General features: G+C 45.7%; 1 protein-coding gene and 1 pseudogene across 7 annotated transcripts in view; one reads left to right on the forward strand and one right to left on the reverse strand.

The window, feature by feature from the left end:
* MGAT5 (alpha-1,6-mannosylglycoprotein 6-beta-N-acetylglucosaminyltransferase) overlaps nt 1–23,261 on the reverse strand; it is a 372,873-nt gene that overhangs the window by 240,501 nt on the left and 109,111 nt on the right. For 3 of the 7 annotated variants that reach the window (XR_003794037.1, XR_003794034.1, XR_003794035.1), the window contains one exon: nt 2,419–2,623. The exons of the other annotated variants lie outside the window; for them this stretch is intronic. The gene's annotated coding sequence lies outside the window, so the exon portion shown is untranslated. The remainder of the gene's footprint in view (nt 1–2,418; nt 2,624–23,261) is intronic. 7 annotated transcript variants of the gene reach the window in all.
* LOC114897251 lies at nt 151–781 on the forward strand (annotated as a pseudogene).

Below are 23,261 nucleotides of genomic sequence, written 5' to 3' on the forward strand. Positions count from 1 at the left end.
AGATGGTGGCTGTCAGGGCCTACCTCTCGCCTCACCCTCGGCAGCAACATTCAAGAAATCCTAATTGTGTTCGCAGCTGCCGCCGCACACGCCAGCGCCGCCTGGTCTAGCTCGCCGAGCTCCAGCCGAAGGGAACAGGGTGAGGGAGGAGGTCTCTATAGACCATGGCTCGTACAGAGCCGACTGCCCGCAAATCCACCGGTGGTAAAACACCGAGGAAGCAACTGGGTACGAAAGCTGCTCGCAAGAGTGCGCCCTCTACTGGAGGGGTGAAGAAACCTCACCATTACAGGCCCTGCTGATTCGCAAACTCCCCTTCCAGCGTCTGGCGCGGGAAGTTGCTCAGGACTTCAAAGCAGATCTGCGCTTCCAGAGTACAGCTCTTGGTGCTTTGCAGGAGGCAGGCGAGGCCTCTCTGGCTAGCCTTTTTGAAGACACCAACCTAGGAGATATCCATGCCAAATGTGCAACAATTATGCCAAAAGACATCCAGCTAGCGCGCCGCATACATGGAGAACGTGCTTAAGAATCCACTCTGACGGGAAACATTTCATTCTTTAAAAAAATATATTCTCTTCTTCCTGCTATTGGTAGTTCTGAACGTTAGATATTTTTTTCCCATGGGGTCAAAAGGTACCTAAGTATATGACTGTAAGTGGAAAAACGGGGGGCGACAGAAATCAGGTATTGGCAGTTTTTCCATTTTCAGGTGTGTGTGAATTTTTAATATCAATGCGGGGACATGAAGCATTAATGCAAGTCAAAATGTTTCCACGAACAAGTTTCAGCAGTTCAACCTTGTAACAATTATAAATAAACCTGTTAAATTTTTCTGGACAGTGCCAGCATTTGGATTTTTTTTAAAACAGGTAAATTTCTCGTTGACTGAAACTAAATGGTGTTTGTAGCGTTTTTATCACACAGTGGATTCCATCCATTCACTATACTTTTCTAACTGAGGTGTCCTACATGCAGGTACATATTTTTAATGTTGTCTGTTTTCCGTGCTGTTCCTGTAAGTTTGCTATTAATATACGTTAAACTATAAAAAAGAAAGAAATTCTGAGTCTGCTGTGTTCATCCACGTTGCCTTGGAAACCCTGCCCCTGTCTCACAACTGAACCCCACATCCTGCCTAAAACCTCCCCTGGCTCCCTGGACTGAGGAGGGCGCATCCTCCTTGGAGCACTCCCAGCAGTACGTGCTCTTTCTAAAGAGCTTACCTACTGCTCTGTCAGATGATCTTTTCTTTCATTTCTCTGTAAGTTCTCTAAAGACAGGAAGTGCAAGGAATGGGACTGCCTTGCACACCGGGGATGGTCATTATGTGTTTGCCAGATGAAAAAACAGGATGATGGGGATGAGATGATGAAACACAAATGAGCAGTGACCTCCAGGGCCACCTCCTGGTGTGAAGCACAAAGAAGCCAGGCACTCTGAGACTGTAAGTTGACCTCACCTTTTGGGAGTTTTTAACCCTAAGATCTGTCACATAGCAGTGAAGGATCATTATGCCCTTGACTAGATGGGGTTAAACTAAAGAGGATATGGTGGTAGATGGGTACTAATAAGGGGGGAAGAAAAGGAAAAACAGCTTCAGAAGATAATTCTAGAAGGGGCAGTGACTGTGGGACCAAAATGATGTCCAAGACAAGGGATGAGAGGGGAAACAAGTTGAGGGGAACTCTGGGGGAGGCTGTTGGTTTCATCACTGGGTATCCGAGATGGTGACAGGAAAAGATCAGAAGGGTGATGAGGGGTAACTGAATGAACTCCCCGTTGTTTAAAGTATCTTCTCTTAAAACAACTGGTTAGAAAAAGTCTTATACTATAGAGATTTTCAACAAAACTTCCACATACCTCTGTATGTGGAGTTTGAACTTTGAAATCCTACGCTAATTTGCTCAGGAAAATTAATGCTTGGCAGTGGTCTTGTTTGCTAATTTTTTTATAAAATTCAGGTCCACATATCTACTCATGTAAAACTGCACAACAGCAAACACTATGAGACCCCGATTAAATGCTAGATGAGGGTCAGTCCTAAACTGTAAGTTTCAAAGACATGTGTCTGATCACTCCTAATTATAAGTTGCAATAAAAGTCTTTAGAGAATGCTAATGACTCAACTCTGAAACAATTGCCTACTACTTCTCTTTCCAGCCTCAGTACAAATTTACATTAAGAGCAACTTAGAGTGCTTGGAAAACTGTGTTAAAACAAAAATACTAGCCATTAACATCTGCTATCAGGGTGAATCTGGACTTCCACTATTTTGCAACCAAAATGCGGCACAGAAATCAACTGTGTGCTAACCCTGACATGAGTGCACACCACTCCCAACTCTGCTCACCAGAGCAGCTCACTGGCCTAGTCATTGACTTTAAAAGGAAGTAGGATAAATTAAAATGTATAAAGTACCTTCATGCAGACTGGGACACTACATGAGATCTTCCTTAGGAACATAATAACCAAGCACAAACTCTTGATTCACAGAGAAGGACACTGAGGTCCCGAAAACGTTGTTTCCAACTGGAGTCAGAATCAAACCATAACTCAAGTTCTGCTTCCTGATCCGATTTGGTCTCCACCACACCAAGCTGCGTCTCTCAGCTGCCTGCAGAAACTCAAAATGGAAGAGACGTATCGATATGAAACACCAACCAGAAACCACAGTCTGGTGACAGTAAGGTACTGTGAGTCTACTGCGATGTCCCCCCAACCTCGAGGAGCTAGCTGGGAGAATCAGCAGATGAAAGGAAGAAAAACATACATTCACGGAATTACTGGTGCAAGGCAGGCAGATGGCCTAGGCTGGGGTGGGAGTCTAGCTCTAAATATGGTGTGTTCTGTTGTTAAAAGGAGAAACTGAGCAGGAGGGAAGGACAAGCAAAGCAGTCTTTTCTTCCACAATAAGCCCAAATTCCTGGGAAGATGCTCCGAGGCTAGATGCTCACTCCCTGGACGGCTCGGTGCCACCAAACTGAAGCCAGCCCCCAATATAAGGTGTGAGTCCTTGACAGCTGTGCTAGCCACGAGCTCTCCTCCCAATCTGTGGAGCAAAGGAGCCCAGGAACTAACGGTGGTGGGGATACTGCTGGAACACGTACGGACGGGCCCATTCTCTTCCACTTTCCTGACTCGGTTCTCTGACAAATTCTGGGCCTTTATAAACAGGAAAAACACATTTGAAGTGAAAACAGCATGTTCTTTTTAGAACCGGCTAAACAAGTCTTATCTTGAGTCACTAACCAAAAGACACCCACTAAAGCAACACACCTTTGCTATTCTCGAAACGGGGGGAGAGGGGTGGCTACTTTCTGATGCCTGGGCCTTACATGGCCCGTCCCTTTTACTTCATTTTTTTTTATTTTTTGAATTCTGTTGTATTTATTTTTTTATACAGCAGGTTCTTATTAGTCAACCATTTTATACACATCAGTGTATACATGTCAATCCCAATCTCCCAATTCATCCCACCACCATCCCACCCCCTGCCACTTTCCCCCCTTGGTGTCCATACGTTTGTTCTCTGCATCTGTGTCTCTATTTCTGCCCTGCAAACCGGTTCATCTGTACCATTTTTGTAGATTCCACATATATGCGTTAATATACGATATTCGTTTCTCCCTTTCTGACTTACTTCACTCTGTATGACAGTCTCTAGGTCCATCCACGTCTCTACAAATGACCCAATTTCGTTCCTTTTTATGGCTGAGTAATATTCCACTGTATATATGTGCCACATCTTCTTTATCCATTCGTCTGTCGATGGGCATTTAGGTGGCTTCCATGACCTGGCTATTGTAAATAGTGCTGCAATGAACATTGGGGTGCATGTGTCTTTCTGAATTATGGTTTTCTCTGGGTATATGCCCAGTAGTGGGATTGCTGGGTCGTCGGCTTATCCCTTTTACCTTTGAAGGGATCAAACCAAGACAGTCCTGTGCCCAGTTTGCATTTATTAGGCTGCACTTGCATTCTTGGTGTGGGCGGGGAAGGGAAACAGCCAGCCCTGCCCACCTGAAGCAGGATCGGCCTTGCAGCTACACTGCTTGCTAAGTGTAGTTCAGGGCTCCATAGCTGGCATCAACAGCTAAGTAAATTTTCAAACACTGTAATAAGGCTATTGACTCTGTATCCAGAACAGGCCTTCCTTCCTGCCCCCTCTGTTCCATCCCACCCTCCACTCCCTCCCAACTGTCCTCTGGCCACTGTGCATGTGGTCATGTCCACTAGGGGGAGCAGAGGGGCAGGGAAAACAGTTGGAAACACACATGGATGAACTGTATTCTGACTCTGCCTCTCAGGCAGGAGGTGTGCACATTATTGGCAGGTGGACAAAGGAGTGAGAAGGAAGCTGTCACTTCTGGATAAGAATCTTCCCATGTTCTCTAAGTTTCATTTACCAGGCTCACAGGTTGTTCTCAGTTGACAGAATTTCCCATCAACAGAAAAAAATGAAACCACAGCAATGCTAAGAATTCTGAAAACATCTACTAAACCAAAACAAAAAGCACGGGTTGGGCTTCCCAGGTGGCGCACTGGTTGAGATGCAGGGGACACGGGTTCGTGCCCCGGTCCGGGAAGATCCCGCGTGCTGCGGAGCGGCTGGGCCCGTGAGCCATGGCCTCTGAGCCTGCGCGTCCAGAGCCTGTGCTCCGCAACGGGAGGGGCCACAACAGTGAGAGGCCCGCGTACTGCGAAAAAAAAGAAAAGCACGGGTCCCTGAAAAATGAAATAAATCCATTTAATCCAGGGTGTCTCGATTCTTGGCACAATTGACGTTTGAGGCCAGAGCATTCTTTGTCACAGGGGGCTGTCCTGCGTGTTGTAGGATGTTAGGCAGCATCCCTGTCCTCTAGCTACTACACGCCGTTAGAGATAGATGCCATTAGAACCCGCCACCACCAACTGTGACAACATAAATGTCTCCTGACATTGTCAAATGTTCCCTAAAGGATAAAAGCACCCAGGTTGATAACCAGTGCTTTAGCCCATCAGCAGGACCTTACCCGCCCCATAGGATGAGGCTCAGGGAAGGGCAGCCCATAGGACTAGATCGCAGGGCAAGGAGAAGCAAACCAAGTAAACTCAGGAGCCAGTCACCAGCCCTGAAGATGCGCAGGCTCAGAGCCCTGAGCTAAGACTAGAGGCCACAGAGAGAGGAGAGGAGGGCGGATTCCTGACGCTGTCCCAAGGTGACTGACCATGAGTCTCATTTTCTTCCACATCCCTCGGTGCCAACACTATCCTGGCACCCGCCACGGAGTTCCTGCCTGGGCTGGCTATGCCCCCATGTACTAATTAGTATATGTCACTGACGCTCCACTCCACAAAGATCCTAGTCTACAAATCAAGGTACGGGGAAGAAGGCTTTGAGAAGACAAAAGCTGGATGATGCTACATCAGACAGTCTTAAATAGAAAAGGACTGTCATCTGGCTTCCAGCCCAGGAAACCATGAACACACATTGTGACAGGTCGATGATGACTCTCTAGGAAGAAAAAAGGAATGGTCTGTGTAAAGATCACATGGTGTGTATATTCGTTAGGTAGGTCTCCTTGATGTTGGATGAGAAACTCAAAGATTCACTTCCACTCAGAGCCAAAGGACAGTAAAGCCACAAAGGAATTTTATGGTAAGAGTACAAAATGCACTTTTTTCCTCTGAGGATCAGACTTCCGGCAACTCCTTATGCGTAGAAAAAAACACCCACGAATGACAACAGGCCCCAGATGGCCCCGGTAATCAAGAAAACCAGAGTCACAAAAATCAGCAAAATTACTTCCAAAAACTAGGACAATGCCCTGAAGATAAAGCTCATTATTCAACAAGTGCTCCCCGAACCCTACAAGTCAATCACCCCAGGACCCCACTCCTCCACCTGGAGAGCAGCACACGCTGGGGCTGGCTCAAGAGTGTGCACTGTCTGCAGGAACGGGACAGCCTTTCAAGCACGAGATCTGATAAAGACCAGCAGGTTAAAAGATTTTAAAAACTAGCTGGCAGGGACTTCCCTGGTGGCGCAGTGGTTGGGAATGCGCCTGCCAATGCAGGGGACACGGGTTCGAGCCCTGGTCTGGGAAGATCCCACAGGCCACGGAGCAACTAAGCCCGTGCGCCACAACTGCTGACCCTGTGCTCTAGAGCCCATGCGCCACAACTACTGAGCCTGCGAGCCACAACTACTGAAGCCCGCGGGCCTAGAGCCCGTGCTCCGCAAGAGAAGCCACCGCAATGAGAAGCCCACCCACCACAATGAAGAGTAGCCCCTGCTTGCCCCAACTAGAGAACGCCTGCACGCAGCAACGAAGACCCACGCAGCCAATAAATAAATAAATAAAAACTAGCTGGTGAGTGAGAAGATGAGTGCACACACGCGAACATGCACACAACATCAGCGAAAGTGGCCACTCGGAGGCTTATCAAACGTAAATGGTTTAATGAATTTCCCATCACTTCTAAAACGGGGTTATAGCAAATCCCCATGGAACGCAAAGCCCAGGCTCTGGCAGAACCTGGGTCATAAATGGCCCCAGTCTGAACTTTCTTAGGTAAGAACTCAACCACCAGATGCTTACTTGTCCCTGAATTTATAAATGAAGGTCAAAGCTAAAATGGAGCACCTCAGGAGAGTTCCCTGCCCTCAGAGTTAAGGATTGCCGAAATCCAGGCCTCCCAACCGTGATACACTTAAGAATCACCGGGGCTCCTTTTTTTTTTTAAAAAAAGACAGCTGCCAGGTCTCAAACCTCAAGATTCTGATTAACTTGGTCTGAGGTGCGGCCCAAGCTGGGGTATTTTTATTTAATACACAGGCAAACATGATAACTATTACATTCTTGGAAAGGTATCTTTTCTATCATGTCTATGGATCCTGCCTAGTGGGATCCAAAACATGGTCTAGCCCAGTATTTAAAATGATAAACTCTCTACTCTGGACAAATACAGTCGAACTGGCTTATTAGACAATCTACATGCAAGGCACTCTGGTTTTCTCCTTAAAGAATCATGCGCTGGTCTTCTCAGACCAATGCCCAAGAAGCCCTGCCCAAGGAGGCAGTCTTTCAGGAAGAGCTAGTCCACTATAGAGCCCTGTTAGACCTCTACACCATGGAAGGACTTGTTGGACTGTTAGGGTTTTTATTAACCTCTCCTTGGCATTTGGCTCCAAAGATGAGAGATTATCTGAGGCTAAACTAATGGCCTCAATGTGTACCAATGCATCTAGTAACCAGCACCTCTATAACCTTGCTACTCAAAACCTGGCCTGCGAGGGGCTTCCCTGGTGACGCAGTGGTTGAGAGTCCGCCTGCCGATGCAGGGAACGCGGGTTTTTCCCCCGGTCTGCGAAGATCCCACATGCCGTGGAGCAGCTGTGCCCGTGAGCCATGGCCGCTGAGCCTGCGCTCCGCAACGGGAGAGGCCACAGCAGTGAGAGGCCCGCATACCGCAAAAAAAACAAAACAAAACAAAACAAAAAAAACCTGGCCTGCAGACCAGCAGTACTGAGATAAGCTGGTAGACTGTTAGAAATGTAAGGCCCAATCCCAGACCAACCGAATCAGAACTGGTATTTAGAACGCGATCCTCAGGTATTTGTTTGCACATTAAAGTTTAGAGACACGTTGGTTTTTTTTGTTTTTTGCGGTACGCGGGCCTCACTGCTGTGGCCTCTCCCGTTGTGGAGCACAGGCTCCGGACGCGCAGGCTCAGTGGCCGTGGCTCACAGGCCCAGCCGCTCCGCGGCATGTGGCATCTTTCCGGACCGGGGCACGAAACCGTGTCCCCTGCATCGGCAGGCGGACTCTCAACCACTGCGCCACCAGGGAAGCCCAGACGCATTGTTTTTTATCTCATCCAGGATACTAAGAATGAGGGCCAATCGGACACTACTTTCCAGTGGGGGGTGATGGAGAATGTGGCACAATTCTTCTCCTTTTCATAATGTGCAAAGAACTGAATGATTTGGTATTACTTCTGAATAAACTGGAGACATGTCAGGAAGACCAGCTGTCTTACAGACACCCTTTGAGTTACTGTAAGATGCATCCTGCTGAGATGAGAATGACATCTGCAGATGGCAGGGTTTTATCATTGTGAATTAGGAGTGCTTATACTACCCATCATATACTCTGTGCTGCTCAAAGTCAGATATCAGCAGGGGGTTATTGGGCTTTTGTTGTCTTTTAATTGCTCAAGTGCGCAGTTTAGAAAACCTGCTTAAGGATCCTGACTATTGTCCTACATGACTTCAAAGTGAAAGAGCCTTCAACTCAGGTAAGCATCCTTTAACAGGGCCTTAATTTTGCCTAAGATGATGTGAACCAATATTTAAGTTTCTAGAAATGCGTCTAATTCTGATATCTTCCAGGGCATATAACTAACGGACTTTATGGCCACTGAAAGCCTTTCAAAGCTTTGCTGAAAGAAACTATTTTTGAAAGATGACTTAAGTTCTTTCTGAAAGAAACTATTTGAAGGATGACTTAATCCATCTGATGTTCTTGATCGACTTTGCCCAACCTTTTGTAACAAACAAGCTCCTTTAACAGTCTTTCTTTCTCTCACACACATACGCATAGGCACACATACCATAGGAACTTTCTAATCCTTTCTTAACTCCTATTTCATTTTTGAAACGAGATATTAGTTTATGAAGTTCATTCATTTTGATAACATCTTTGTTCATGTGCAAAATGATTAATGACAAATTACCTTTTACTCATTTAGCGTGTAACACACAGCATCTAATTATGTAAGAAAAAAGTATGACTGGTCAACAAAATCAATTTCACAATTACAGTCTTATTAGTATACATTTTGCGTGGGGACCCAACGTCTATTCAAAACCAGAGAGCAATCTAATTACCGGCCCCAGCATCAAAACTAGACAGGAAACAGCCCAATGTTTGGATTTCTTGTATCTGAATTTGAAAACAACAAATCAAATGGTTTATAAAGGGAGGACTCTTTACTTCCTCTGGACACATTTTCATGCAGAACGTGTGCTCCATTTCCCAGAAAGAACCACAGAGGAGACTATTACTGCTCTTTCATCAGTGTTCACAGGTCTTCTTGGGGAGGAAGGACAGCATCTCAGCCTGAGGCGCGGGGAGGCGGGGCATGACTGCTGGGCTTCCTGCCCTCAGGAGGTGCACTCCCCCTTTCCCTGCCCGCAGGAGTTAAAGAGGCGGGGCTTCCCTACCCAGCTGAGTCCACCCAAGGCTTCCTGGCAATCACCAGGGCAGCTGTGTAGATTTCTATCTAGGATGGATCAGAAGTCTGGCACCCAAGACCCATCTTCCAACTCAGCTTTGCTCTAATAAAGCTGGTTCTGTAATCTTCATCTGGCTTCTACTATTCTCTCTACTTCAGAACCCAGAAGGGAGGAAGGGTGTGATTAACTGGCATCTCCAATCCCCCGTAAGTTTATTTTCTAAGTTTTCCATGTTTTGTTTCTAAGTATCAGGATAAGACAGGTGGTTTCCGGCAGCTATTTGAAAGCATTTCTCCACAAATAACAAATTCCAGGTGTATGAGTCTTTAATTCTAATAAATTAAAAGACAAAGTGACTATCACGGTCAAAATATTTTCTCTAAATATTGATTTTTTTAAAAATACTGTAAGATATGCCAAAACATTTCTGATCAGATGAATCCAACTTCTGGCTAGAAGGGAAGATAATCTGGAGGAAAATCGGCAGAATTATCAGTAAAATGCTCAATAATTTATACTTTGCCCTGAGTGCTCCTAATGCATCGTGCCTGTAACCAACAGTCCATTGGGGATACACATATTTTTATAACATAGCATTTCCAAAAACTTCCTGGGTTGCTGGTACAGAACTACTAACCACAATGCAAGCTCTTGATAAATGCTGGCAGGCTTTCAAACTCTTCCATCTTAAAGTGGGATCGGAGATCATATATGTAAATATCTATTTTATTTAATGACTTTGAAAAATAGAAATGGTGAAAAGGACATCACCAGCATTCAGAATGAAAGCCCAGGACACCTCAAGAACCCCCAGGGCATGAGAACCATCACATGGCAACTGCTGCTCTAGACTTTTCCAATCTCTGGATTTGGCCTGACCCCAGTCGACATGTCTTGGAAGAAATCTTCAAAGCAATGTATATATTTGACCTAAAATAGAAGGCAGTAAAAAAGGAAATGGCCAGGGCTTCCCTGGTGGTGCAGTGGTTGAGAGTCCGCCTGCCGATGCAGGGGACACGGGTTCGTGCCCCGGTCCGGGAACATCCCACATGCCGCGGAGCGACTGGGCCGGTGAGCCATGGCCGCTGAGCCTTTGCGTCCGGAGCCTGTGCTCCGCAATGGGAGAGGCCACAACAGTGGGAGGCCCGCGTACCGCACAAAAAAAAAAAGAAAAGTAAAAAAGGAAATGGCCAGATAAAACATATCTCTGGGTTTACTGTAAACCTGACAAAGGTTTTTCTCATTATTCTTCTTGTATTCAGAAGGACCTAGAGAAGAAAGTTCTCTTTCATCTTAGTATCATCCGGGCATCTAAACAACTGGTTGGATCTTACTCAATGACATGGTAAAATATAACTGACATTGCTTCCCCCTTCAAGAGAGTGGCTAGGAAAAGCTCAAAGCCAAATCACAGTCCACTTCCAGGAGGTAAATTGGTGTCTATTTTGTGTTTAAACCTCATTCCTGACTCTAAATGTCCTCTTATTTTCTCCCTGCCTCATCTGTTTCCCCTTAATTTTTTTTTTTTTTTTTTTTTGGCGGTACGCAGGCCTCTCACTGTCGTGGCCTCTCCCGTTGCGGAGCACACGCTCCGGACGCACAGGCTCAGTAGTTGTGGCTCACGGGCCCAGCCGCTCCGCGGCATGTGGGATCTTCCCGGACCAGGGCACGAACCCGTGTCCCCTGCATCGGCAGGCGGACTCTCAACCACTGCGCCACCAGGGAAGCCCTCCCCCTAATCTTAAATGTATTTTTATATCTTCCTGTATTACATATTTTAATCCTTTTTGAAACATATTGTAAGTAATTAGTTAAACAAAAAGGAACAAAACTATAGCACATAGATTAATGGTCCTCCCAATATGTCCACATTCTCATCCCCAGAACCTGTTACATTACATGGCAAAGAGGGATTATGGTATCGATAGAATTAAGGTTGCTAATCAGATGACCTTAAAATAGGGAGATGATCCTGGCTTATCCCGGTGGGCTCACTGTAGTCAAAGGACCCTTAAAAGCAGAAAAGGGAGGCAGAGGGTAGGTCAGAAGGATACAGTCTCTCCTCAAGAACTCTCAGACTGGGTCCTAAGTTGTTTGCACAAAGCCAAGCATATTGATGTAACAAGTCTAGTCATTTGGTTTCTCCTGGTGACCTTTGGTTCTACTCTAGTGGTGAGAGATTAGGGATTTTAGAAGTCGGGAGGGCGTGAATGAAGATGACAGCACAGAAACTAACTGCAGAAAAGGACCACAGTTTAGGGCCATTTGGTAGAAGTGCCAGCAGCCTCTCAGGAGGGCCTGGGAGCATCAGTCTATGATTCTGACCAGAGCTGATCTTCACGATAATGACACTGCACCACCTCACTCATTAACAAGATGTAATACAGGATTCGGGGATATTTCTCGATAAATTCATGTAGCTGAGCTCCTCATTTATAGATAAATGAGGCATGGATGGGGGGTGCAGAGGGAGGGAAGACTGTATGGTGAGATGTGAAAAGCACAGACGGGGTCAAATGTCACATGTGCTGACCACGGTGCTTCCCTGCCGGACCCTGGTTGCTACCCAACTATCCACTCTCTGAAAGCAGGGCTGTCCTCATCCTCACTGCAGTAAGAGCTGGCCGGTATCACTGTTAACACACATCCTCTCAGCTGACAAGGTCCCCATTTACAGCGGGGAAACTGAGGTACGAACGACCAAGCAATCAAGGCCACACAGCTACCAGGTGGCAGAGCTGTTGAAGACCCCGGCCATCAGGCTTAACCATGGTTCTCGGATGCCTCAGCATCTAACAGAGAGCCTCACACCTCGAAGGTATCTCACTGATGAATAAATGGAGTGAGTCTGCAAAACACCAAAGGGATTAAATCACTTGCTCGGCCCACGACAATAAGCACTTAATAAATTATCAGTTGCTTTCCACCGAGTGTTAGGGTTTCCCCCAATTTCAAGGAAACCCAGTAAGGCAGCTCTTTTCAAATGAGGAGCTGGGGAGATATATAATAATCATCTGGAAAATTTTCAAAACATTTAGCCCTGAGCAGAGGCCTCCCTCATCCTCCTCCCCTAAGTTTGCTTTAGTCATCCTAGCTGGGCTTCAATTTGGGGATTAGAAAAGAAAACAACTTCCCGGGTGATCCTGCAAACACTCACTCCTATCCCCACCCCACTCCCACCCAGCAAAGCATCTCTGCTACGAGGTGTCTTGGCTCTCACGACAGGGAGGGAACCCAGAATGGGCTGAGTGTGGAGCCTCGCGGTGGAGACTTCATTTCAAAGGTTATGAGGAGGCACAACTAAAATTTATGTGATCAGCAAAATAATTCCAAATATTAGAGCTGGGCATCCAGGTATATAGCAAGGGCGTAAAAACACACACATACCTTACACTGCAGAGGCTATCCGGAGGAAAATGGCAGATTACTAACACCTCCGTCAGACAGACATGCACAAAAGGAGCACGCGGTGTGCCCTCTGTGGTTCCACACGTTGTGGAGAAGACACGGAAGGTTCAAGAGATGGTCCCTGCCCTTAGAGACAAGTGCCTTCTCCACCAACCCTCCCACACAGCCGTGCAGAACACGCGAACTCGGGGCTCTCTCCAGGGCACCACACCAGGGGGTCCCAGGGGCTCAGGAGATGGAGAGAAGCCCCCCAGAGGTTTCAGAGACCCTGTGATGTAAACTGGGTCTCTTCCCTTCATTTCCCCTCATTTCTTAAGCTCCAACTAATGCCAGGCTCCAGGCTAGGCATCAGGGGATAAAGGATGAATAGCAGTTCTGGAAGCTACTGACTGCAAGCTGCAAGCTTGAGGAAGGGTACACAGCAAGAGAGATACCCAGTTTCTCTGCAGTCCTGGGGACCTGGGGAGAGTAGCTGTAAACCAGAGGGAGGGGACCCTGAGGCACAGAGTTCCAGGACTCGGGACAGTTTTGAATGAGTCACTTAACATCTCAGTTTGTTTCTGTCTGCCCTTAAAAGGAAGCCGCAGAAACAGGGGGTATCTAAGTCCCTTCCATTTTAAGATTCAAATGAGAACAGACTTCTATTGACCAGCTACTCAAATGTTTTGATAATTCAGGATGAACAATCTCATAGCCTAGAATGCGATCCTGGCAGGAGAGGGAGGGGCAGGTTGGCATCAGATGACAGAAACTGATTTACAGTGAGGGAATTATACATGAATGAAGCCATTATGCAGAACGGAAAACCACCGAAGTTCATTTTAACTGTGCCCCCTCCATTTTATCCCTTGCCTCGAATGAATATACTAAATTTATGTCACTCGCCTCTCACGACCGCTAGGTTTATAAGCTCATTAAAAAATACTTTTATAATCACTGTGCAAAATACTATGATCATTATTATAATGATTTAAATGCCTGCAGCAGTGCAGCAGGACCTGGGGAGAGTTTATTAATACCTTGGCAAAATGTGCCGTGAACACGCCATCGGGATGTTTGCTTTGAAAAATGTTCCCTGACTTTTTTCCAGTGAGCTCAGTTCACGTTGCGCTCACATTGTGACAGCCCCAACCAATGGGGCAGGTGAACTGTTTCCTCATTTCCTCTGCCCCATGGTGCTTCTCCCCACCAAAACCTACCCCAGGATCAAGGGTAGGTTTTGAGGCACTGGTTCTCAACCCTCACTGTGCATCAGAATCACCAGGGGAGACTTTTTAAACACAAATGTCAGCCCACCACCCTCCCCAAGATGATGACTCAATTGGCCTGGGTAAGGCGAGGAAACCAACGTAACGTTAAGCGTGCCCTCAAATTCTAAGCGCTATTGAGCTCAATTGTCCACCTTATCAGACAGATAATTGAAGTGCGCAGAGAGAAAAATGGGGGAAAAGCAAGTCTGAGGGGTGAGGGTGGTAGGTGAGGGAAAAGGGGGGCCGTGATAAACCAGAGACCCATCTAGCGGCAGCAGCCACTCTGCAGCTCCAGACACGGGACAGCTTGAGGGTAGACAGTCTAGGGTTGGCCGAATCTTTCAGTCTTTCCAGAGAACCAGAAAGCCCAGAGTCTTGGGACAAATCTCTGTATTTATCAATGTCTGCACTAATTTCGTTTTGTTGTTGTTGTTTTTTTAAGTTCCAGGTGGGCCCAAGTTCAAAGGAGTTTACAGTCTTGCGCACCTGCTCAGCCCACCTCATTACAGGTATCTGTTACTTTATCCTAACTGCCTAACCATACTTAACTTTCTGAACAGTAGCCGGTATTGTTCTCAACCAGATACTAATTTCTTATCCTCACTCTCAAAGGCTTCAGAGCTCTAGCTTCTAGCCCACATGCTCTCCCCAACACAGGCTTGTGAATTAGTCATACCTAACTGCCAATCCTAAGAAACTGGAAAGGCATTTAAAAGCCATCTAGAAAGAGAGATGCAGACCCCGGGATCCAGAAAGTCTAAGTGACCCGCCCAGGACCACAAAGACTGTTGAAGGTGGGGTGACCAACTCCACCCTGGTATTAGCACTGGAAGTCCCCTGTCCTGGGAAACCCAGGCAAAGCGGGATTGTTGATCGTCCTGGATGAAGGACAGAGCCACACGGCTGTTCCTTTGGAAGGCACCCCCATCATCTGGAACTCTTGATACGTATACACATTCTAGCGTCAAGGTTTGCTCCCTGTTAAGATTCAAACTCCCTGAAGGAAGGAATTCAGATCCTACAAGTTAAGTGCTTGATACTTGTTGGAAAAAGTCCTTATGACTCCTTGGTCAAGAAAGACGCCTGCTGGTCTTGTCCTTGGAAAATACAGGCATCACTGCTCTGGGAATCTCTCTGAAGAACCCAAGGTCTTGACTATTCACTGGAGCTTCCTTCTCAGCCCGCAATGACCACTTCACCACTTCACTGACAGCAAGCATGAGAAACATGAAGAAATGAACGAGATGAGTAACTTTCAGCTGGCTGCTCCTTTCTCTCCTCGTACCACAAAGTCTCCTTCCTACCCTAATGAGGTTATTACCCATCATCAAGGATGTGGCATCTAATATGTTCTGAATTCTCCACTCAGAAGGCAGCCTCTCAGCCGTGAAAGGAGTCAGCCTCTGCAATCCTCTCTCAGAAGCCTGCTTGGGAATTACTCAAGAGGGTCAGAGCTGAACGCCGAGTGTCTTGCATGGATGGAGGGGCCGTCCGGCGTGGCAGCAAGAACCAGATTCCAATCTCAGCACTGACGTGAACTGCCCCGAGCCCCCTCCCTTCGGGAAATTACAGAAATGGAGACGCAGCTTCCTTGTCTATAAAATGTCTACCTTGCAGGGTTTTCATTTGCAAAGGGCCTAGTCCAGTGCCTGGTCCTGTAAGGCACCCCAGAGGCCTTTGCTAGTCAGGTGGGAGATCTCCCCCTACTGCCTGATTTCAAAACACACAACCGGCCTCCGCTAACCTAGTTTTATTCCGAATCAGACAGTGGTTTTCTTACTGCCCCTCAGCTGCCTTTCTCAAAAGACGCAAGCAAATCTGTGCGAGATACAGAAAGCAGAGGCAAGTGTTAGCAAATGTCACCACAACTGACACAAAGGATTTTTCTAGCTCGTCCGTCCGTGTTGATGGGGAAGACCACAGAGCTCTGTCACCAAGCCCAATTCCCAATGTTGGTAAAGATCACTGCTTCAAAGAATTTCCTAGGTCAGCCCTTAAAGTCCGAAATCCGTTCCCCGAATTCATTATAACCCATAGTAATTCATTATAACTCCATCTCTCAGAGCAAAACTCCACTTTCTGATTCACGGTCTAGAGCCGTTCCCTTGTAGATGCTGTAGTTTAGAATTCCGACCAAATCAAGACCGAACAAGCCCTGTGCCCTTACGTTTTACCATCTAAACAAGATAAAACAAAGCAAGATGTACACATGCTTGGGAAACAATTCACATGGACATCATTTTAAGCAAACTGTATCTTAGATTCGAGAACTGTCTGCGTTATTCTCCTAGCATAAAACCTGTTGTGGCAGTTCCGCCTTTTTACATAACAAAGTTATGACCTTAGGTCACCAGATAGAATTACACTGCTCAAATTTATTCTTGGCAAGCTCTTTGGAGATATAATCCACTTTGCAAGGATAAACAAGTGGCAGCTATCAAACACTTACAGACACTCACATACAACAAACACCATCGCCATGACCCTCAACTTTCACAGACTCAAGACTGTCCACGCCAATCCTAAATTAAAATGTATCCAAGAGTCCGTGTAACAGGAAGTGTGTCATTCTAACCTGGCAAGAGAAATGGGCATTAAAAAGCATTACTTAGGTCTGTAGTCAATGTCCTGGTACTAGAGCATACAAAATGACACCACTGGGGGAAGCTGGGTTCATGAAACTCTCTGTAGTCTTTTTGCAACTTCCTGTGAAATAATTATTTCAAAACAAAAAAGTTGCCTTTTAAAGCATTACTTATTGGGTTTCTTCCTGTTTGGGGAGATTTTTCATAATACAGAAGCCCAAACCCCATTCTGAATCCCTTTCTACTTATGGGTCCAGGATAGGACCTACACCTAAATACTTTGAAAAAGGTCTGCAGATGTTTCCGGAAAACCTCCCCTGTTCAATGAGAACCCCAAACGACGTAAATCACTGGAGAGTTTAAGAGTGGAGAGGCCGCCGTATTTGATCTTGGCTGCTGTGTGGAGGATGTGAAGAGGACACGGCCAGAGCCCAGGAACCCAGGGAGAGGCTCCTGCAGCTCTGGGTGAGGACTGAGTCGGATAAAGGCCTCAACAGGGTAGTGGCAGTCTTGGATGGTAGAAACATTTAAGAGGTCAAATAAGCAGGACAATGAACAATGACTAAGTGGCGGGGATGGAGGGAGGAGTCCCAGATGACCACTAGACTTTCATCTTGGGCAGCTGAGGCAACGTGGTATGTCGTCCACCAAGACAGGAAAATGGAGGAGCCGGTGTGTAAGACAGGATCAGGAAGGCTGCCTGAAGGTTCTACAGGGCAACAGTATTATGTACCTTCTTCCTCTAGTGGAGGAATCCCCTCTCCCTCGTCTGACGGAGCATAAAGAACTGGGGATGGACAACTTGGCACAGCGGGTGAGAAGACCGGCCGTTGTTCAGGCACATCAGCCACTTGACCCTGGTCAGGTCATTCTCACAGCCAACTACACACACAGGCATTTAAACTTATGTACCTCCATTTGGAAAAGAGCTACCCAACCAAGCTGTCGTGCCCCACCGGATCTAGAGGCGCTTGGATTCTAACATTTCTATGAAAAGAACTAAACGCCACAGGAAATCTGAGTTAAAACGTTTTTTTTTCCCAAAATTGAATATCCTATAACAAATGTTTTCCCATTTTTTTCTTACTTGTAGGAGTACAGGTTATTGGGAATAGGAAGTAGGTCCCTGGACAAACATTTCCCCGGGTAGACTGCCACCGCCCCCCAAAGTTTCACTTAGAAATGCTTTGGGGTGGAGAATTTAAAATCCAGGAACCCCCTTCAACAAAAGGAATGTTCCTAGAATAAACTACCAAGAATCATAAAAAGTAGAAGAGACCTCAAAAATAGTTACCTCTGCTGTACACCTGAAACTAACTCATCATTGTAAATCAACTATACTTCAATCAAATAAATAAATAAATAAAAATAGTTACCTCCGATTACCTTCTCTATACCTAAAGGAATCCTTTCAGTATCACTGATTATCAGAAATTAGTCTCTTCACCATATCCCCCATCCTCCACCCCAGTCTTTACCTACTGAAAGGCCATTTTCAGATGAAACATTGCCTTGTCAGGCCCTAAGCATACAGGATCCCTCCCTTCTGTTTCCCTCTTATAACTTTTATGAAATATCTGTGCATGGCATGGTTACTTTTGTATTTGAATTATTCCTGATTATATTACTATGCTATATATAAGTACTATTTCTTGAGTGCTTGCTATGAACCAACTAGGAACTTTATGTAAACCTTAATTCTCACAGCCAGTATAATATCTATTTTACAGAAGAAGAGCCCAAGACTGAGAGATTCAAGTACAGAAATGCTCTTATTACTTCTCTGTCCTAACCCAGGCTGCCCTTCCTGTAAACCCTAGTTCCTTCCACATTATACATGTGATGTGAGGGTTTTATCTCCAGCGCCTCTAACACAGTTTTGCCACAGAAGATACTCAATGATTATTTGCTGAACTCCACTGACATCTCCCAGGCCCTCCCCCAGCAGGGCCACCCTCTACCTGCACTCCCTGTAAGTCGATGATTGTGTTAACCAGATCCCAATGTTCCCAGTGGGATCTGGTTCTTGCCACAAACTGGTACAAACTCTTCCTTAACCTAGAATCCCTATTTCTGGAACCATCATCTGTGTCACCATCATATAGTGCCTACTAGGTGCCAGGCACAGCTTTAAGGCTTCACAAACATTAACCTGGCTGATCTTCACAACAATCCTGTGAGGTCTATACTACTATCCCCATTTTACAGATGAGGAAACTGAGACTTGGTGAGGTTACGCAGCCTGCCCTGGGCCATTCAGTCATTAAGTGATGACCTGGGATCTGACCAAAACTTCAGGTTAGCTTTCTGGAAGCCACAGCAATCTCTGCTTCTTATTTAACCTTCCTCCCCACCATAACCCAATTGAAACCACCATGGCTTTATTTCTAATTGGAATGACCATTAAGCAAGGTCTTCTCCACTCTGGGTTGGTGTAATCGATTGTTTTGCACCTACGTGCAAGACTTCCTATTTACAGTGCCCCCCCTTATCCTTGAGGGATACGTTCCAAGACCCCCAGTGGATGCCTGAAACCGTGGATAGCACCAAACCCTATATATGTTATGTTTTTCTTATACATACCTACCTGTGATAAAGCTTAATTTATAAATTAGGCACAGAAAGAGATTAACAATAACTAATAATAAAATACAAAAATTCTAACAGTATACTGTAATAAAAGTTATGTGAATGTGGTCTCTCAGAATATCTTATTGAAGAAATTTACTGTCTTTTCCTTGTTAACTAAACACCATGCACTGTGGCTGTAAGTTTTGCGATCTGAGGGGCAACAGCAAAACTAGCACAAATTTCTTTTTTCTTCTTCACAGTTTCACAGAAGATTCGTTTTTACTGTATATCTTAGCAACCTCATTAAGTTGAGAGCTTTCACCTTTTCATTTAAAGAAATCACTTTAGGGCTTCCCTGGCAGCTCAGTGGTTGAGAATCCACCTGCCAATGCAGGGGACATGGGTTCGGGCCCTGGTCCGGGAAGATCCCACATGCCGCGGAGCAACTAAGCCCGTGAGCCACAACTACTGAGCCTGTGCTCTAGAGCCCGTGAGCCACAACTACTGAGCCCACGTGCTGCAACCACTGAAGCTGGCGCGCCTAGAGCCCATGCTCTACAAGAGAAGCCACCGCAATGAGAAGCCTGCGCACCGCAATTTAGAGTAGCCCCCACTCGCCGCAACTAGAGAAAGCCCGTGTGCAGCAACGAAGACCCAACACGGCCAAAAATAAATAAATAAAATAAATAAATTTATATTTAAAAAAATCACTTTACAGCTTCTCTTTGGTATATGTGAATTGCCAGCATCACCACTCCTGTGCTTTGGGGCCATTATTAACTAAAATAAGGGTGACTTGAACACAAGCCCTGCAATATCACAGCTGTTGATCTGAAAACTGAGATGGCTACTATGTGACTAACAGGCAGATACACTGGACAAAGGGCTGATTCACATCTGAGCAGGATGGAGTGGGATGGTGCAAGATTTCATGGCTGCTATTCAGAGTGGCGCACAATTTAAAACTTGTGAATTGTTATTTCTGGAATTTTCCATTTAATATTTTCACACTGTGGTTGACCGAACGTAAGTGAAACTGCAGAGGGCAAAACCGCAGATAAGGGGAGACTGTATACCCAAGGCATTTTATATTGTTACTTTTGGTCCATTGTTCTATCCCAATGGTTTTTCTTTGAAGTGTTTCTGTCAATCAAATCTCTAGGTATCATTTTGGCTTTGTATCATTTGTAAATTAAATAATTTACAAATTTACAGACTCCTTCAGCAGACACTATCACAAGACCTTGACAGGAAAAGATACAAAATAAGACTTTAAACACTTAAGTAGTGATAGAAAACTAGGAGAAATAAAGGTTCCAATAAAGCATCAGTTCTCCAAACTGCTTCCAAAGCTGGGGGATGGGGAGGGGAGGGAACTCCTGTTAAGAAATCATGCACCTATTCAGTTCATTTTGCAATAATCTTCCTTAAAGAAATGGTGCTCCAGGGCTTCCCTAGTGGCGCAGTGGTTGAGAGTCCGCCTGCCGATGCAGGGGACATGGGTTCGTGCCCTGGTCCGGGAAGATCCCACATGTCGCGGAGTGGCTGGGCCCGTGAGCCATGGCCGCTGAGCCTGCGCGTCCGGAGCGTGTGCTCCGCAACGGGAGAGGCCACAACAGTGAGAGGCCCGCGTACCGCAAAAAAAAAAAAAAAGAAATGGTGCTCCAAATTAAAAAGGAAAGTTCTATGTGAGAGGACATACAAAGAGAAAGCACATGAGGGTCTTCTGACCTGCGGACCGTGGGTCTGTATGTTCACGCACAGGCAGCATTCACCACCCACCACTGAGGAATTCGGTTTATCTGATGATCATTTGTCTAGGTTACCTTTTATTTGGTAACAGCTTTATTGAGCTATAATTCATATACCATACAATTCATTCTTTCAAAGTGTGCCATTCAAAGGTTTTTAGAATGTCCACAGAGTTGTGCAACTATCACAACAATCAATTTTAGAACATGTCCATCATCCTGAAAAGAAAACCCTTTACTTATCACCTCATAGTACTCCATCCTCCCCCACCTCCCGCCCCCAGGAAATCAGTAATCCACTTTCTGTCTCCATAGATGTGCCTACTGTGGATGGTTTATATAAGCAGAATCCTATACTACGTGGTCTCCTGCGACTGTCATCTTTCACTTAGCACAATGCTTTCAAGGCTCATCCTCGTTATAACATGTATCAGTGCTTCATTCTGTTAGTGGCTTAATATGCCACTGTATGGAGAGATCGGATTTCGTCTATTCGCCAATTGATGGCTATTGTGAATAAAGCTGCTCTATAAACATTCATGTCCAACTTTTTTTGTTGTTTCTTAGGGGTTTTTTTTTTTGCGGTACGCGGGCCTCTCACTGTTGTGGCCTCTCCCGTTGCGGAGCACAGGCTCCGGACGCGCAGGCTCAGCGGCCATGGCTCACGGGCCCAGCCGCTCCGCGGCATGTGGGATCTTCCCGGCCCGGGGCACGAACCCGTGTCCCCTGCATCGGCAGGCGGACTCTCAACCACTGCGGCACCAGGGAAGCCCCACGTCCAACTTTTTGTATGGACACATTTTCGTTTCTCTTGCGTTTATATCTAGGTGTAGAATTGCTGGGTCATATGGTAACTCTATGCTTAACATTTTGAAGAACTGTTAAAATGCTGTCCACAGTGGCTGTGCCATTTTACATTCCCAACAGTAGTGTATGAAGCTTCTCATTTCTTCATATCTTCGCCAACACTTGTTACCATCTGTCTTTTTTTATTATTATTATTGTAGTCATCCTAGTAGGTGTAAAGTGGTATCTCACTATGGCTCTGATTTGCATTTCCCTGATGACTAATGATGGTGAGAACCTTTTCATGTACTTATTGGCTATCTGTATTTCTTTGGGGGAAGTTATCTATTCAGATTCTTAGCTCATTTTTAAATTGGGTTGTCTTTTTATTACTGAGTTGGAAAGAGGTTTTAACATATTCTAAATATAAGTCCCTTATCAAATAATATGGTTTGCAAATATTTTTTCCCATGCTGTGGCTATGCTATGAATCTTTTTTTCCCCCCAAATTCACTGGTTTTATTTAATTCAACAAACATCTATTGAGCGCCTTCCCAGTGCAGGACGTTGTCCCCAGCAAGCGGAGGTTAGAGCCGTGAGTGAGCTCAGGACCCAGGTGAGGACTGGGGCTGACCACTCCCTGATCATAAAACAGAATGGGGTCAGCACAGAAGGGACAGAGAGTGTTGGGAGCCGGGTGCATGTGTGAAGAACAATCCCAGATGAGTCACTGGGGGCCTTCATACAGGCAGCCATCTGTGAAAGGTGTCTCTGAAGTGGTGTGAATGGTGGCCTATTGCCAGATCTCTCATTTTCAAGAGACGTCAGAAATCCCTGGTGGTGGTACACATGGGAGTGGACACTGGGCACCAAGGTCCCCTTGGGTGTCCACCCATGGCCTCCTCTGGTTCCTCTGGTTACAGCCCCCATGGAAGCGGACCTGTGGCCACTCCGGGACCCCCGTGGGGGTCTCTTCTGGTTCCCCTGGAGGGGACTCGAGGACCCCCTGGCGCTGGTCCCATGGGAGGGGCCCCGGACCCCCGACATAGGAACCGGCGAGCACGGGCACAGCCTGGGGAGTGGCAGGCGGACTGACGTACCCTGGCTGCCCACCACCCTGGTCTGCTATGTTATGAATCTTTATCTTCTATGTCAAAACATAATTGTAATACTTATTTGTTCTTTCAAATAGATTCTACTCCTCTATTTGTCCAGTTATAAAATATTAAAAATGTTTCTAAGTCAAGCAATTCATATCACCATTTTCTATATTTTTTAATATAAGTGGGCATATCTCATGAGCTCCTTAAAGTATTATATTGTTATGACTTTTCTACAGATCAAACCATGACTCTTACAAATATAAAATGAACAGATATCAAAGATTTTACTTAGCTCATTAATTAAAGAGGGAACCAGAAGGATATTACAACAAATTCAAAAGAGATTACAAAGAACACACACACAACACATCAGGAGTGTTGAAATAAATTCGTTAATATATATAAAACTGGTTTCTTGAGAGCAATCAATAGTATCTCCACTGGACAAAATTAATTTGTATTTCTATAAATAAGAATCACTTCCACTGCTATCATTTTTCTATAACTTGCCACATTAGTACAATAGTTCAAAGAAAATGAAAGGCACAGATGACCCAGAAGGGTGCACTGGACACTAAATAATCTTT

Source organism: Monodon monoceros, unplaced genomic scaffold, assembly GCF_005190385.1.
Source record: "Monodon monoceros isolate NGI ecotype Baffin Bay Population unplaced genomic scaffold, NGI_Narwhal_1 Super_Scaffold_16, whole genome shotgun sequence".
Lineage (NCBI taxonomy): Eukaryota > Metazoa > Chordata > Mammalia > Artiodactyla > Monodontidae > Monodon > Monodon monoceros.